Source organism: Trachypithecus francoisi, unplaced genomic scaffold (assembly GCF_009764315.1).
Source record: "Trachypithecus francoisi isolate TF-2019V2 unplaced genomic scaffold, Tfra_2.0 Lachesis_group10, whole genome shotgun sequence".
Classification (NCBI taxonomy): Eukaryota; Metazoa; Chordata; class Mammalia; order Primates; family Cercopithecidae; genus Trachypithecus; species Trachypithecus francoisi.
In genome coordinates this window covers 69,408,761-69,426,240 of record NW_022681455.1, presented here as the reverse complement: position 1 = coordinate 69,426,240, position 17,480 = coordinate 69,408,761, and the positions used below count along the sequence as shown (strand labels likewise).

At 37.2% G+C, this 17,480-nt stretch overlaps 1 protein-coding gene across 50 annotated transcripts in view; it reads right to left on the bottom strand.

The window, feature by feature from the left end:
* The window catches only part of RIMS1 (regulating synaptic membrane exocytosis 1), a 519,140-nt gene that overhangs the window by 18,317 nt on the left and 483,343 nt on the right, over positions 1-17,480 (bottom strand). The gene's annotated exons all lie outside the window — the stretch shown is intronic.

Genomic DNA, 17,480 nt, shown 5'->3' with positions numbered 1-17,480 from the left:
GATCCTGCAAATATAATAGTTAATTTTACACATAATTACAAATTTAATCAGAAAAATAGTAACCTAAGGGAGTACTTTGCTTGATTCAGGCTCCTTGCCAAAGTGTGCTTGGCTAAGAGGAGTAGCACTGGATGCTACACCATGGCCACAGTTTCAGTGACTGCCTGAATCTCAATCAGCCAAAATGAAATCATTGTATTATTGATGGTGACAACTTCAATGAAAATCTGAATTTGGCACCCAACTGTTATGTGGAAAGATAATGGTGAACAATCTAATAGGTTTCTCCTAATACAGAATTCACTAAATGTGTATGAATAGTCTCAAAGGACAAGTCATATTCTTTTAAGGAGAAGGTACATTTGGAACCCAGTATGAACGATACCACAGTTTTTGTACTATCACGTATCAGCAATCCTCATAAAGAGAACCTAGTATTTTAATTGATGATTTTTGCAACACTTTAACCTACAATATATAATATTTATACTCATTTGAGATGGCATATAGATTACGGAGTTAGGTATAACAGGTTTTATCCTAATTCAAAGACTACTGAGCTATCTCATGGCCTTTTGACTCAGCTACATGAGTTCTGACTGGCAGTTTTGGGGTGTACACCTCCATTTGCACTGGGTATTACATGCATTTGCATTTCAGTTCTTGATAAGTTCAGAAGAATTTTCTTGAGCCACTTTGAAATGCACTAACCAGCATTCTATTCATAGCATGGAAATAAATTCTAAAATATTTACTTGCTTACATGCATAAGCAGTATCAATAGGTTAGGAAAACTGCTAGACTTTATTCCATCTATACATTCTATAAACATTTCTGGTTTTTGCTTTAGTTTTTGTATAGTATCATTTAATACCCATTAATAATATATGAAAAATGCTCTATATACATAATTACATACATAACTACTATATAAACACATTAACTTTTCAATCCTCATAAAACCTTTACAAAGCAGGTACCTAAATACACTCTTACATAAGCCATTTGAAACACTGCATCTTTTCCCTCTCATTTTTGGTCATTGGATTCCTTTTGTAAATTGTCTAATCAAAGATATAATAGGTTATGCTATATGAACTTAATGCTGATGCTTCCTATGCATTTAGTATGTTCATTAAAATTTTTACTTTTTATTGTTCTTAACTTTTTTATTGCTATTTTTGCTTACAAAGACAATATATGTACATTACAAAATATTTAAATGTTACAGAAATTGCAAACATTGAATGCCCCTGTAAGTTCACCACTCAAGGAAGACAATGGTTAATAATTTGGGAACTATTTTTTCTTTATACCTCTACAAGTTGCTTCACTTGGCTACTGTGATCCACACTCTCCATTTTTCCTTCTTTGACATTGGTTGTTACTTCCCAGTCTCTTCTGCTGCATTTTTCCTCTTTTGAGATTTTTAGATATAGATGATCCCTAGATCTCAGGCCTCTGGCCTTTTGCTTTCTTCTACACTTACTTCCTAGGTAATCTCTAACATAGCTTTAACATAGCTAACAAAGTCATTCATGCCATTGTGCCTCCCAAGTATACATCAAGGTCTTAACCATTCTCTTAAATGCTGAAGTCATTAATTCAATTGGCTAGTAGCTCCATTTACATATCTAATAGGCACTTCAACATTAACATATCCAAGACAGAACTCTTCCCCACCCCCACCACACTACCACCTCCTACTACTAAATCCTCCTCCCGCAGTAAATGGTACTGCAATTCACTTGGCTGATCAGGCCTAAATCCTTGTAATCATCTTTGATTCCTCTAACACACCTCACATCCAATCCATCAGCGAATCCTCTTGGCTTTGCCTTCAAAATGCATCACAAATCTGGTCATTCTTCTTCCTCTCCGCAGCTCCTACCCTACGTCCAGACACTGTCATCACTCAAAACAGCAGTGCCATACCCATATAGCTGGTCTCACTGCTTCTATTCTTTTCCTCCTCAGAATATTCTTGACATAACAGCCATGGTGAGTCTTTAAAAATGTAAATCTGAATATATCATTCCCCTGCTCAAGATCTTATAATGATTAATCACCAAAATAAAATGAAAATCCAAAATTGTTATCATGGCCCAGGAAATGCCATATCTTCTTGTCCTTGGACACCTCACATCTCATCTTCTGTCCCTCATTCCATATGACCAATGCTCTCCAGTTACACTGTCTTCCCTACATTTCCTCAAGCCTGCAAGCATGCTGCTTCTGTTTGTCCCTCCTGACTTTCTTGCCTTGTTCCTTATTCAGATTTCTGCTTCAAGAGAGGCTGTCTCCTCAGAGAGGCTTTGTATAGTATCCCTTTGCTGTGCTTTAATTTTCTTCATAGCAGTGCTTCATCTGCCATTAAACGTTTATCTGTTTGTGGTCTGTTTTCCAATTAGAATTTAATTTCTGTGACAGCAGGGTCATTGTGAGTATTGTTCACTGTTATTTTTCATATCTAAAACAGGGGTATAAACTGTTGATAGTGAAATCACACCACATATACTAATGTGCAATTTTCACATTCCATTTAATATAATGTAACACAAACAGGTATATATTTATTCTTTTTAAAGATTGCACTATTCCATTTTATGACTATGTGGTTCATCATTAAACCATCCCTTTATTGATGGGCTATTGGATATTTCCAGTGGTTATAGAAGAGCTTCCACAGAATGAATTACTAGAAGTTGAAATGCTACTGAAAGGGTAGGAATCTGTTTAATTTAAATAGCTATTTCTAAATTCCCCTTGAGAAACATTGTAGTGATTTATACTCCTACCAACAGTCATATGGATGTTCCCACTTACCTACCTATGGCTCAAGAATTCTCTGCTTTTCTCCTTTTTGGACTCTGTCTTGTCCACTTGACTTGTCACTGTGGAACGTGCACACTTACCCAAGGCAGGGACTTCATCTATGGCCATTGTAAATGCTGTTTAGTTTAGTTTTGCCATTTATTCATTTATATACCGATTCCTTTCTAGAGGTAATTCATTTGTGATGTCACTGTGGTAGAGCAGTGGCCATTCATGGCCACATACTGGCCAGATCTCACTTGAAGGACAGGGGTAAGCCCCAGGGGTATATTACCAAAGTATTGAGCCAAGATGAATTACAAGTGTTTATCCAAGGCAGCATGACATAATAACATCTGGGTAGAACACCAGTTATTGAAAATAACGAGGATCATGGCTAGAGAAATTACAGAAACTTTAAATGGTGAGGTGCTGCTGGAAACTGGAGGAGAAACAGTTAAGAGGATCAACAATATGGCAGGTTCAGGTTAGAGTGTTAGTTCATTCTGCTTTTTGTTCATTCACCTATTCAACAAATATTTACGGAGCATCTATTACGTGTCATATAGTGCTCGAGGTGCTGGGGATATATGGATGGATGAGAAATGTCCTGCTTTAAAGGAGTGTAGATTCTAGTTCACATGTATATACAAGACGGTGAACAAAGATACGATATCGCTGATAAGTGCTATGGGAAAAAAATTAGGCAGGATGAGGGGGTAGAGAGTGACGAGGTAGAGCAGGAATTGTTATTTTTGAAAAGGAGCCAGGGTCTGATTAAGCAGGGCAGGGGGAAGTGAGGGCACAAGCCATGAGGAAAGAGGGAAGCAGTACACAGCAGGGACTGGTCCTCATGACAGGGGAGTCTGTGAGTAATGGTAGCTGTGGCAGAGGGGAAGGGGAGGGCTGCAGTCTTTCAAGTAGTGCACAGGTCTCCAGGCTTCCTCTCCAGTCTTTGTAATGTCGATGTTGACTCCAACCCAGAGGCTTTGCCACCAGTGATCTCGGGCTCTGTGTGTTGCTGGCAGTCCAGAGGATGGTGAAGTGCAGACTGTCAATAACTGATTTATCTTGCATTATCTAACACAGGTTTCACATGATTGTTGTTCATTACATATTTGGTGATGAATGAAAAGAAAAACCTTAAAAGCAAATAATCTTTATTCACTTGTATATTTTTGTTGAGATATCAAGTTTTCTCAAAGAAGCGTATATCTACAGGGTGTCTCAAAATTCTTACAGCCGTTTTAAACTTTAATAGCTTCCACAGTGTAAAGGATACAAACGCTCAAAAAACATCATTTGAGGGGCTAGTTATTGAATTTTCTTTTATATTTACTTGATTTTGTGAATTTGAATAATATATTTTTAATATTCAAGTTTTTCTTTTAGTCCTGCTGAATGAAGATGGCAGATGAACTGACATCTAACTGTTGTCTTATTCATATTAATAAATATTCATGAAAAGAGCTTCAATTGACTAAGCAATATAAAGGCGCAGGCAGAAGCTCAATAAACAGTTCTAGTTTGGAATTTGCCTTATTTAAATTCATAAGGGCCCCAATATTAATTTGGAATGTGAGGATTAGATGAAACATTGTTTTATAGATGTGGAAACTGTAAATCTGGAGAAACAGAATTCATGCAACAAATTAGTTCAGCACTTACTCTGGGTTCAGTCTTTTCCAGATGCTGGTAATACAGCAATGAGCACAACAGACAAAATCCCTGTCCCAATGGGGCTTACATTCTAGTGGATATAATGACTTGCTTAACATCACACTAGTTAGCAGCAAAAGCTGAATTAGAAACCTGTCTTTCTAAATCTTAGTCCTGTAATCATTTCTTTATACATTTTAGAAACGCGTAAAGTCTGGTCTTATTTATTTTGCAAATAGAACAATGGTCTATCTACACAGGTGTTTTCATGTATACATTCACATACGGCTTTGCAAGTTAATTTGTAAAAGTTTGTTAAAAAGCACATATATTCTATACAAGCACAAATGTATAATTATCTGCATCTATGTACATATGCTATAATTATAACAAAAATGTGTTACATCTATGTAACATGTTTAATGTCAATATAGCCCATTAAAATATATACAATATTAGAAAATGCTTTTATGCTTTTAGGAATGCCATCATTATTAATTATTTGTATCCACTGAAGAATCATTAACCTTCTAAAGACATGAAGTCTACTACAAATTATGACATTAAACCTTTGATTTGTGAATACCATCTCAAGTATTCTATTAAGAATAAAAAAGGTTAGACAAGTAGTACATTTTAATATTCTCTAGTCACATGAAAAATTACTAAAATCCAAAATGTTTGGGGGAAATATTTCACCCGTGTTCCGGAAGGGCAAACTTTCTCTCAAAGAGTATTCCAAAAGGTGTCATATTTACATGTGAACTCTTTCTCTCTTATTTAGAGATATGTGTTATATTTAGAAACAGCCACTGACTTATTAATTCATTCTAATAAATACTCATTAAACACCAAGAACCTATGATATCGGCATTGTTCTAGGTGCTTCAGATACAACAGTAATAATAGAATAGAATAATACAATAAACCTGTATTGATAAGTTAGGACCATGAGAAACAGATCAAGGCTAGAAAGATAGACAGAGAGACAGAATATATTGACATGCAGATACAATTAAAATCTATGGTGCTAAATGTAACAACTTAGGGAGGAAATACAGATAAAAAGAGCAAAGAGAATGGAGTTTGGAATATTCTCACAGTTAGAAGTCCAGAAGAAAATCAGGACTGTCAAGGAGGTTGAAAAGGAGGACCTCTTAAGGTGGGGGAAAAGCAGTAAGTGCAATGGTACAGAAATCAGAAGAAGAAAGTGTGTCAAGAAGTAAAAAAATAATATGTTGTTGATTGCTACTTAAGAGGTTTAGTAAGAAAAAAATATAGATGTGACCACAGTGCTTGGCTTCATGGAGATAACTGACTGAGAGGAGTGGATTCAGTGAAGCAGTAGGGTTAGGTGCCTAAAAGGAGTGGCCAGTCAGGAGAGGGAATGAGAGGTGAGTAAACAGAGACAGTTCCTATGACTATTTTGTAAAGGTTTGTTGTGATTGAGAGGTGGTATTTGGAAAGTCATACAGTATTAGGGGAGGTTGTCCTTTTCTTTAAGATGCATGGTAGTAGAAGTTGTTTCTATGTAGATTGGAATAATTAGATGAACAGGGAAAAACACATTGTTAGGCTTAATATTATGGGTTGGAGAGATGTATAAAGATAGATAACATCAGATAAATCATCTTCCAATCAAAGCAGTCTCTGAGGCCAGAGCAGTCTGTGATGGAATTGGATGGACTATCCAATTCCATCAATTAATTGGAAAAATCGACAAAAGAGTATCACCTGATTGATTAAGCAATTTAGGTCCAAAATAAAAGCAATAATGGTTTGTTAACTCACAAAAACAAAGTATCAAGTAAGTATAACCTTTTTGGTTATTCTGAAATAATATTTTTTTATTTTTGTGGTGACAAATTCAGTTATTTTGTAAAAATTAATTATTTTTTTTTAAAAGACAGGGTCTTGCTAGGTCTCAGTAACAAGATCACAGTAAGCTATGATTATGCCATCACTAGACTGGAGTGCAGTGGTGTGATCACAGCTTACTGTTACCTTAAATTCCTGGGCTCAAGTGATTCTCCCATCTCGGCCTCCCAAAGTGCTGGGATTACAGGCATGAGCCACTGCGCCTGGACAAAATTCAGTTGTTTTTTTTTTCTTTTTTTTATTGTGGAACTGCAGTGAGAACTTGAAAATTCAGTTTTTTAAAAAAAATTGTTGTGGTTAGTATAATACACTTCGTTCATTTTGTCCTTCAGTTATTCAACAAACTATTTCCTTAGTGACTTGTGCCCCGATACTATCTATTTAAGTGTGAAAAGGAAAGAAGCCCATCAGCCATTTCACGATCTAGAAGGAGACACAGACAAGTAAAAGTCTCAAGTGCTGTGCAGTGGGTTTATTTTATATGTATTAAACTTTATGTATTTATTTTATATACATTCAATGATATGAAGAGAGGAAGAGAAGGGGAGAGAATATTCAAGCAGTGAGTGAGAATCACAGCTTGCAATGCCACTTAATGAGCATGTAACCTGGAGAGATCATGAGCTGAAAAATGCAAATCTTCCCCTTTGTTTCAGTTCCTCAAGATAATTCTGGTGTTTATGAAGATTTCTAAAAAAAGGTTCCCTAAAAGCAAGCCAATGGCTTTATCTGGTGTTCAAACAAAACAGCACCAATGTAGTCAAACTGTGTAAAAGCAGACAGTATTGGACTTACGGAGACACTATAGATTGCTCTTCAAGAGATTTTCACAGGAAATTTTAACTCTGTGCAGAGGTGGAGGAAGGATGGAGGCAGGGTGGAAGGGAACTGTGTACTTGTATTTCAAGCCAGGAGAGCAGCACAATGAAAGGTCCTGAAGAGACAGAGTATGGCCCCTTGAGATAACTACATTTCCTGAATCACCAGAGTTAATTTAATGGTGAGTGAAGATAGTGAGGTATGAAGCCAAAGAAATAAACACTGGGAGGGCCTTTTATCTAAGGCTCTCAGGGTGCACAGTGACATATCATTTGAGCTGATGTTGTATTGTTATTAATGCTGTTCTTAATAATCTCAAGGTCCTGGTCTTCCTCATACCAATTTTACCCATATAAAATTGTGTATACTTTGTATTACACGCAATATAATATAGTAGTATTGTCATATATCTCCAACAATTATTCTTTAAAAGAAAATATGCAGTTCTCCTTTGTTGATGTCAGATACTTCCAATGTGTGGTAACCATGTAGTTGGAAATCTTTATTAGTCTTCCCTAATAGTGCCATCATTTTCTTTAGTACTTAAGCAAATAAACACAAATGTTCCTTTTGTGTTGCATCAAGGTTTTTGAATATATTTTATCCTAGGCCAGATAAGTGCAACTTGTAAAAATTTCATAGGTCGGAGAATTATTTTTAGAAAATGTCACGAGAGTTCTTTGACTTTTATTGTTTTCCTCATTTTCTCTCACTTATTCTCCTAGTTAATCATATCAATCATAAACTCCACTATTTTCCTTCCATTTTCCCATTTTCCAAAGATATTTCTAATGAAAGAATAGAGTGGTCAAGAAATTAAAAACTCATTCTGAGTATTTTTGTGAGATAGATGGAATCACTCTTTTGACGATGTTTTCCTTCAAGAGAATATGTCAAATCTTTCCTAGTGATGTACTTATCCACTTTTATTCCATTTCCCTAACCCAAAAGATATAAAATGTTTTCTTTTTTACCATGTACTTTAAATTGTTTACAGATACTACTTCAGAAAAGGATTCATCTGTTGGAACACTGACCTTTATTTTTATTTTCAGCTCTTCCGTGGCTAATAGCTATTCTTTCATTAAAAACCTGGTATTGTTATGATTGACTATAAAGCCTTGCCTGTCAGATCTGCTTAGCTCACTCAATCACATTTATACTTCCAGCAAAATGTTAGCTAATATAACTTTGATTTTTCCATTTGTCAAGCTATTGAAAGTATAAATAATAGCAAGTTCAACATGGCATTTCAAATGTTTTAAATAATCTTCATATTAAACTTAATAAGGCTGCCCAAAAATATTTAAGTAAAGAAATTTGTATTCACTGAAACATACCATCTGTACCACCTCTTATTTTGGCTAAAGCCAGATAAGAGAGGGGGAAACATCCAAATGCTGAACTTCTCACTCTTGTAAATTGTTTGATTTCACAGCTTCAGTGTTTCCAAAGTATTTCTAGTGTTAGGAGCTAAATTATGTCCCTCTAAAACATGTTGAAGCCCTAACCACTGTACCTCAGAATGTGACTGTAGTTGTAGAAAGGGCCTTTTAAAGAAGTGATTAAGTTAGAATGAGGCTATTAAGGTGGGCCCTAATCCAATTTGACTGGTGTTTTTATAAGAGCGGGAGATCAGGCCTCAGAGAGAGACACCAGGGGTCACCTGCACAAGAGGGGCCACCCTAGGAAGATGCAACAAAACGGTGGCCAACAGCAAGCCAAGAAGAGAGCCTCAGAAGAAACCATTCCTGCTGACACACTGATCATGAACTTCTGACTTCTAGAATGTTAAGAAAATAAATATCTGCTCTTTAAGCCATCCAGTCTATGGTATTTTGTTATGGCAGCCCTAGTAAACAAATACATCTAGGGAGTGGATTTTATTATTTTATCACGTTATTTAATAATTGTGATGATGTAGATACTTTAAGCATGTGAGGATAAATAATCACCTAAATTGTCTGAGGATGAGATTAAGCCCCAAATGCTGGGATGGACTTGGTTTTCAGGTTGCCTTAAATAAGAAGTGGTCTGAAGGCCAGGCATGGTGGCTTATGCGAGGTGGGTGGATTGCTTGAGTCCAGGAGTTCAAGACCAGTCTGGACAACACAGTGAGACCTCATCTCAATTAAAAAAAAAAAAAAAAGGTCATCTGAAGTATTACATGGGTATACTGAAATCATTTATTAACAACTCCTGACAATAGGAAGATAAAGGCTCAGATTTTATTTGCTCAGTAGTAGCAAAAATTTACTTCGTATTTGTTTTCTTTACTCTTCTTTGTTCTAAGTTAATATCTCAGATGAAGCTGCCTTTCATTTACTAAGTGTAAACCTAGACTATCTCCTTACTGGCCGGGCGCGGTGGCTCACGCCTGTAATCCCAGCACTTTGGGAGGCCGATGTGGGCGGATCATGAGATCAGGAGATCGAGACTATCCTGGCTAACACGGTGAAACCCTGTCTCTACTAAAAATACAAAAAAATTAGCCGGGTGTGGTGGCGGGTGCCTGTAGTCCCAGCCACTCGGGAGGCTGAGGCAGGAGAATAGCGTGAACCTGGGAAGTGGAGTTTGCAGTGAGCCAAGATCGTGCCACTGCACTCCAGCCTAGGCGACAGAGCAAAACTCCATCTCAGAAAAAAAAAAAAAAAAAAAGAATATCTGCTTACTATCTATCACCTTGACTATAATGATAAAGTAATACTTCAGGCTGAAGCCCAGAAAGCAGCAAATGCTTTATTGCATTGTTTCATATATTTTTAAAAACTTTCATTTAAACTCAAGGTTTTGGGGAATCTTTCCTCCTATCCAATCTCAACAGGCAGACTAATATTCCAAATGGAACCTGGACCAGAAGTGGTTTGAGGGGCAACTCTGGAGTCAGAATGCCTGGATTCAAGTACCAGCTCTACCACTTACTAGTTCTGTGCCTGCAGGCAGCCTACTGAGCCTTTTTACACCTTAGTTTCCTCATCTATGAAATGGGGGAATCAAAATACCTAGCTCATAGGGTTGAGTATTAAATGAGATAATTCATGTAAAGCACTCAGGAAAGTGCCTGGTACCTATTTAAAGTCATCTGTTGTTACAGAATAAGATCTCAAAGTATTCTGCACAGATTACGTCCTCAAGCAGAATGATGCCAGTTCTCCTTGTTCCATTCAAAGCACATGTTCTTTCTGGGCCTCACATTTAACTCCAAATGCTATTTAGAATGCAGTACAATTAAGCTGCAAAATGTTACAGATAATTACATGTGCCCCCAATATCCATTCTCACCATTTTTTTTTTACTGGTAAACTTCCCATCCTCTAAGTTAAGGACTGACCACATTTCCCTTCCCTCCTCTGCTCTTGAAGGCATGGGGACATGATGGTGGGAGCTAGAGCAACTACTTTGGGTCTAGGATAGGAGAATTTGATGAAACTGGTGAAGCCTAGTCCTCTGACATGAAGCAGTCACCATAACAGACCAGATTGGGATGCCCACTGGTACTATTATGTAAGAGTCTTGATTAAACACTGTATCTGTGGATGCCTCGTTATAGCACCCTATCATGTACCACAGAAGATAATATTGTAAATAAAATCTACTGTGGATTTTAAAAATAATAGAAGTAGTTTTAGGAAGAATAAATAATACTCTTAGTTCTTTAGCTTCAGAAAGAACATTTTAGTCCTCTACAGTTTCATGTTTGGAAGAATAAAGTTCCTCTTCTAACAAGAGAGTTAATGGAAATTTTTCTTTCCTACAAAGTCTCAGAGAATGTTGGGTTAGAGGGGCAGATTCTAGCAATAAACGCCATTTATTAAATACTCTCATGACACTCCACAGGGTACAATAAATAGAGGTGTCCTTTTCTTTTTCTTCTCTTTTTTTAATTTTTATTTTTTGAGATGATGTCTCACTGTGTCACCCAGGCTGGAGTGAAGTGGTGTGATCTCAAATCACTGCAACCTCCGTCCCTCAGGTTCAAGCGATTCTCCCACCTTAGCCTCCTGAGTAGCTGGGATTATAGGCACCTGCCACCACGCCTGGCTAATTTTTTTTTTTTTTTTTTTTGTAGAGACAGAATTTTGCCGTGTTGGCCTGGCTGGTCGTGAACTCCAGACCTCAAGTGATCCATCCACCTTGACCTCCCAGAGTGCTGGGATTACAGGCATTAAGCCCCCACACCTGCCCAGAGGTGTCCTTTTCTAAGAGTTTAACATTCTGAAATAAACATGCATGTATGAAGTTCTTAATTATTGTGTGGCAATGACTGTACTGTACAAGTTATAGACAGAAGACAGGATTTTAGATCACAAAGAAAATTAAGAAAAAGTGTTTTCTATATTCTGTCAAACAGATTCTCTGTACTTCTTACCACGTTCCATAAAATGAATTAGATGGATTTTCATCAAAATTGGGATGGTTTGATTTAGAATGCAAGCTATGTGGTATATGTGAAATTCCTTCTGGGAGACCCAGCAGGGCAAATTAAAGAGATAGGCAGCAATTCTTGAGAGAACCTGAAACAGAAGTGCAATTGATCTAGGAAAGATGTGGCATATGTAATTAGTTATCACTAAAGAAGCCCCCACACTGAAACTCAAAATCACAGCATCAGGTACTCTAAATGGTAGGGTGATAAGGGGTAATTGGGCAGTTTCTTGTTGGGGGACTCAATGTAGCTTGAAAGAACAGCAGAGCAGGTATTTATTTGTTCTTGACTGCTTATGATTTTCCCAATCTACAATGTAGAGGCAGACAGCATGTGCAAGTATATTTTTGTAAGGACGGGGGAGCTAAACACTTAGAAGAACTTACACGATCATTACTGAGAAGTCAAAATTAATATTGTTCACATGAAGTAGTTAAATGTTACAAGGAAAGAATAAAATATGTTTGATAATCTCCTAAAGGCAAAGTTTGTGTAACGAGGAATTTTGATTCCTTTACATCTTTTAGTTGTATACATTTATCATATCAGGATTGGCCATGATTTCCTAAGAAACAAGATGAATATAGGTCTGTATATAAAATAAAAATTCACAAAGATGAAATCAGTGAATTAGTTAATCAATACAGGCAGTTCATAAGCCTATATTATATTCAAGACACTATGAAAAGATAGTCTCAGCTTGCCCTTCAAACCCCTGCTTGGAACTCTACTCTGTTCTTGCTTTAAAGGGTCTTGCTCTGCCCTCTTCTGATCTTACCTCTTCACATAGCATAGAGCCTTCCCTGTCCCATAGAACAAGAGGGGGCCAAGAGGATGTGCCCACCTAGAGTCCATGCCCACTCAGAGCCCATGTTCCCTTCTGAACTAACCTTCAGATCCATAGGATCCTAGAATTTCCTGCCTAAATGACCCTGAATCCAATCCCAGGGATAGCCCAGATGTCTTTCTAGGGTTTACTCTCCTGAGGATGGATAGTATCAGCAGCGTGCACACCCTGAAGTCCAAGTGGCAGTGGACAGAGCTTGAACGTGTGTGTAAGGACCCTCAAGGTACAGGACGGAGCCAAGGTTTGGGAATACAAGAAGGTGGGTGACAGGTTTCAGCAGGAGGTGGCGTAAGCCAAGCCCAAGCACAGAACCCTGGAAAGCCCGAGAATTATACTGAAATGTGGCCTCCTTGGTCACTAAAAAGATATTTTTGTCAAGGAAGGAGACTAAAAGAACTTTTATTTAGCATTTTGTTAGTTTAGTTTATAACTTTTAAATGGCATACATGTATGTGTACTTCCATTTATTGCTCAGGGCCTCCAGCAAGCCTAGGATCTCTCAGGTATAAAACTGTCCCATGCTTCATAAACAACGAATCCTTTATTTTGATCCATTTGAAGGAATTATCATTAGAACAAGTCTGTTGGGTAATTTTGTTTGGAGTTTTTGTCAGATCTGAAAAACCTGTGATAATTTTTTGTGATTAAAAACCCAAAGAAATCTTACGTGAGCAGCACTTTTTTATTTTTATTTTTATTATTATTTTTTTTTGAGACAGTCTCTGTCACCCAGGCTGGAGTGCAATGGTGCTATTTTGGCTCACTGCAACTTCTGCCTCCTGGGCTCTAGTCATCCTTCCACCTCAGTCTCCCAAGTAGCTGGGACTACAGGCATGCACCACTATGCCCAGCTCATTGTTGTATGTTTTTTGTAGAGATGGGGTTTCACCATGTTGCACAGGCTGGTCTTGAACTCCTGATATCTGCCTGCCTCGGCCTTCCAAAGTGCTGGGATTACAGGCATGAGCCACGGAGCCCAGCCTTTCTTCTCTATTTTATAGAGTTTTTTCTCTCCTTAGTTCAGAAGATTTGGGGGTCCACAAGAAAAGGAGCAGATGTAGAAGAGTAACAGCTCTACTGGAGACTCAATCCTCACTTCTGTCTCTGCAGGGAATAATCTTCACATTAACACACCAGGGACTCAGAAATCTATAGACCCAGATAAAATATACCTCATGGAAGTTGAGGTGAAATGACAGCATAGTAGTCAGAGGTTTAGGGTAGCAAAACTTACACTTCACAGAATAAAATAAGGATATACTAGCACATATTGTAATGACTGGTTTACGATCCTCACTTAATTAGGTGAATATTTCTCTACATATTTTTAATATAATGTGAAAGCATTATTTACAACGATTTGATTTATGAAGATATTAAAAGAAAACTGGGGTACTAGAGTCAGTCCCTCCAAAACTTATTGGAAATCACATCTTTTTTTTTTTTTCTAACTTCATAATTTTTAGAAGAAAGTAAATTCAGATGCACCATAAACCATCCCTTTTCTCTTGCAGTTATAAAACCAAAAGGCAAGAAGCTGGTCAGAGATATTTACCATTTCTAACTTACAAAGATTCCATTTCCATTTTATTAAAAGGGAAATTTGGAATTTTATTGGCAGATAATTCAGTAGGCAAAGATTACAAACATTTTTACAGTAAGCTTCCAAGGAGCAAGCCAGCAAATACTGCAGAGATCCCCTACAGGCCATATCTTAGTTACAAAACAATCCAAACTTACTGTACCCCTTGTGTACCCAAACCTTGCCCCACTCCCTCCAGAGGTACTTGCATACAACTCTAGGAGATTCTGTCATCGTAGAAGAAGGAAATTCAACTGTGAAAAGTAATAACTACTCAAGGTAGCTGCACTCTCCCCAAATATTATCATCTAGAAATGTTTCACTCTGTTTAGTTATATCATAATTGGAGGCTTATTTTGATTTATGATTACCAGCTACATGTGGCTGGTACAAGTTAGTTCATCAGTGTAATTTCTAACATCCAACTGACATTCTTATTCTACAGGAAATGGAATGAAAACTAAAAAAAAAAGGGTATATATTTACTGAGTGATCAGAAAGGTAATTAATGTTTTTAGAGGAGAAAAAAGTATCAAGATTATTTATTAGGTATAGAATGAGTTATTAGTAAATTCAGGAGAAATTTTGTAAAATGTAAGAAGAGAGATAAAAATCAGTTAGCGAGAAAGGCCAAGAGAAAATCAGAAACGCTAAACTTTATGAGGCAAAGAGATTATGAGAGTGAGGGTGGCCATCAGCACAATGTGATTCTGACTGGCCAGTCCTTTCAAAGCAGGGGTCCCCAACCTCTGGGTCATGGACTGGTACCAGTCTGTGCCCTGTTAGGAACCAGGCTGCACAGCAGGAGGTGAGTGGTGGGCAAAGCTTCATCTGTATTTACAGCTGCTCCCCATTGTTTGCATTACTGCCTGAGCTCCGCCTCCTGGCAGCTCAGAGGCGGCATTAGATTCTCATAAGAAAATGAACCCTATTGTGAACTGTGCATGTGAGGGATCTAGGTTGTGCATTCTTTATGAGAATCTAATACCTCATGATCTGTCACCGTCTCCCATCACCCCCAGATGGGACCATCTAGTTGTAGGAAAACAAGCTCAGGGCTCCCACTGATTCTACACTACGGTGAGTTGTATAATTATTTCATTACATATTGCAATGTAATAATAATAGAAGTAAAGGGCACAATAAAAGTAATGTACTTTAATCATCCTGAAACCATCCTCTCCCTCTATCCCCGGTCCATGGAAACATTGTCTTCCACAAAACTGGTCCCTGGTGCCAAAAAAGTTGCCGACCGCTGTTTTAAAGCAAATACTCTGACTACTTCATTTCAGACTGGCGCTGAGATCTACTCTAGCTCAAAGTATGGATACGACAAGAGGGAAAATAGGCAAATAATGTAAATTGTGCTAATTTGAGGCCTGGCCACACAGGCCTTGGTAGTAATTTGAGGGTAGGTTGTACGACACCGATAAAGAATCATTCCATCACTGGGAAGAATATAACTTATGCATAAAAACTTAATTTGAGTCTGTGTTCCTAAGGGTTTTGGGAAACTGCTGCTGGCTGCTTTTCCACTGACTGAGGTTAGAATAGGTACTAAATAACAAAACATAGTTGCGTATCTGAAGACCAAAAGAAAACTCTTAGGAAATAAAAAGAAATGGTTTGGTGGTGAGAATCAGTACAATGAAGTATTAAAAACATTAAGTCTTTAGGGCTGGGCGCGGTGGCTCACACCTGTAATCCCATTACCATGGGAGGCCAAGGCAGGCAGATCACAAGGTCAAGAGATTGAGACCATCCCGGCCATCACACTGAAACCCCATCTCTACTAAGAATACAAAAATTAGCCAGGTGTGGTGGCTTGTAGTCATAGCTACTTGGGAGGCTGAGGCAGAAGAAGCACTTGAACCTGGGAGGTGGAGGTTGCTGTGAGCCAAGATCCCGCCACTGCACTCCAGCCTGGCAACAGATACTTCAACTCAAAAAAAAAAAAAAAAAAAATATATATATATATATATATATAAATAATAATAATAAAAAACTAGGTCTTTAGTTTTCATTTTACTACTCATCTTTTAAAAATTAGATGAACATGAACTTGAAATATGCAATACAATAAAAAGTATACTGGTGAAGAAAAAATCTGGTTGAGTAAGTTTTACCAATCTTCAGAACTGCATTACTGTAACTTAAGGAATTGACTAAATTACTTTAAGTACAGTATTTAATGATTCTGTGTGAGAAAAACAAATGTGCCCAAGCAGATGTCTAAGCTTTAATGAATGAAAATGTTAACAAAATGAGAGATAAGAATGAGAACATATTACTGACTCTAATTTGACATCCTTAGCAGAATTAATTACTTTCTGCCTTCTTTCCAGTTTGCTTATTACTCTCAAGGCATTGTCCTAAGTTGACTATAAAAAATGACAATCCTGATAGTTTGAGGAGTAGGAGGTATGTTCAGTGTTAATCACACACAAAAATGTTTGATTCTGGTTCAGCTACACTTCAATAAGTGGGAATGAATGAACATGGCCATGAATGTGGAATTGATAAATCTTCCTGAGAAGGAAAACACTGTAATTCACAAGGTAAAAACAAATCTGATACTTTTTCATTAGAGCAGGTGTACATTTGTAAGAATATTAAACACTGGCTTATGCAATATTAAAGCAGTACTAAAAATAAGCACTGAGCTGAAAACTCTGAAATTCAAATTATAGGTGGGTTAACTTGATCCATTTTAGAATAGAACAGATCAGAAACTTAGCACTGAAACCTTAAAAATAAATGATGGGATCCAAAGTCTGCTCAAAGAATGCAAGGTGCAGTAAGGTTAAACCCTTAGCCTGTGGTTACTTAGCTCCTTACCAACACAATGAAAATTAGAGCCTTAATCTTTCCACTTCTAAGTCTTTGATCTTTACTGTAGATAAAACTTTAATTTTAATATTGTTTAAAGAAGAATTGTCTTATTATGGAAGCAGTGGACTGTGTCCTTTATTCCCAGGATTGTTTGTTTCAGAAATAACACACATTGTTATACTCCATTTGTTCACACTCTTAACAGGCCAAGTCCAACCTCCAGTGACTTTAGCATCTCCCTGCTTCAATAAATGGTTATGTAACAGGTCATGCAACTTGGCGGCAGCCATATATAGTTTCCCAACAATGAACAGCAAACCAATCACTGAAGATTAGACACAGTCCAGAGAAATCACTTTTAGTTCTTTCTGATGTTCTTAGAGACAGGGAGATTTTGTTTGCAAACCTAATTCCTAAGTATGCTCCTTCAAATTGCCCCTACAAAGGTACAAAAGGGAGAAAAGTACTGTATGTCCCTGTTTACTCTAAATTCTTGGTAAATTGATTTTGGCTGTATTTCTCTATATAATAAGTTCACATTTTTTGGAAAGAAAATAAGCAGTCAAGTTCTAAATCAATCTGAGGAAAACAGAGCATTTTTGTAGATTTTAATGTATCACCTA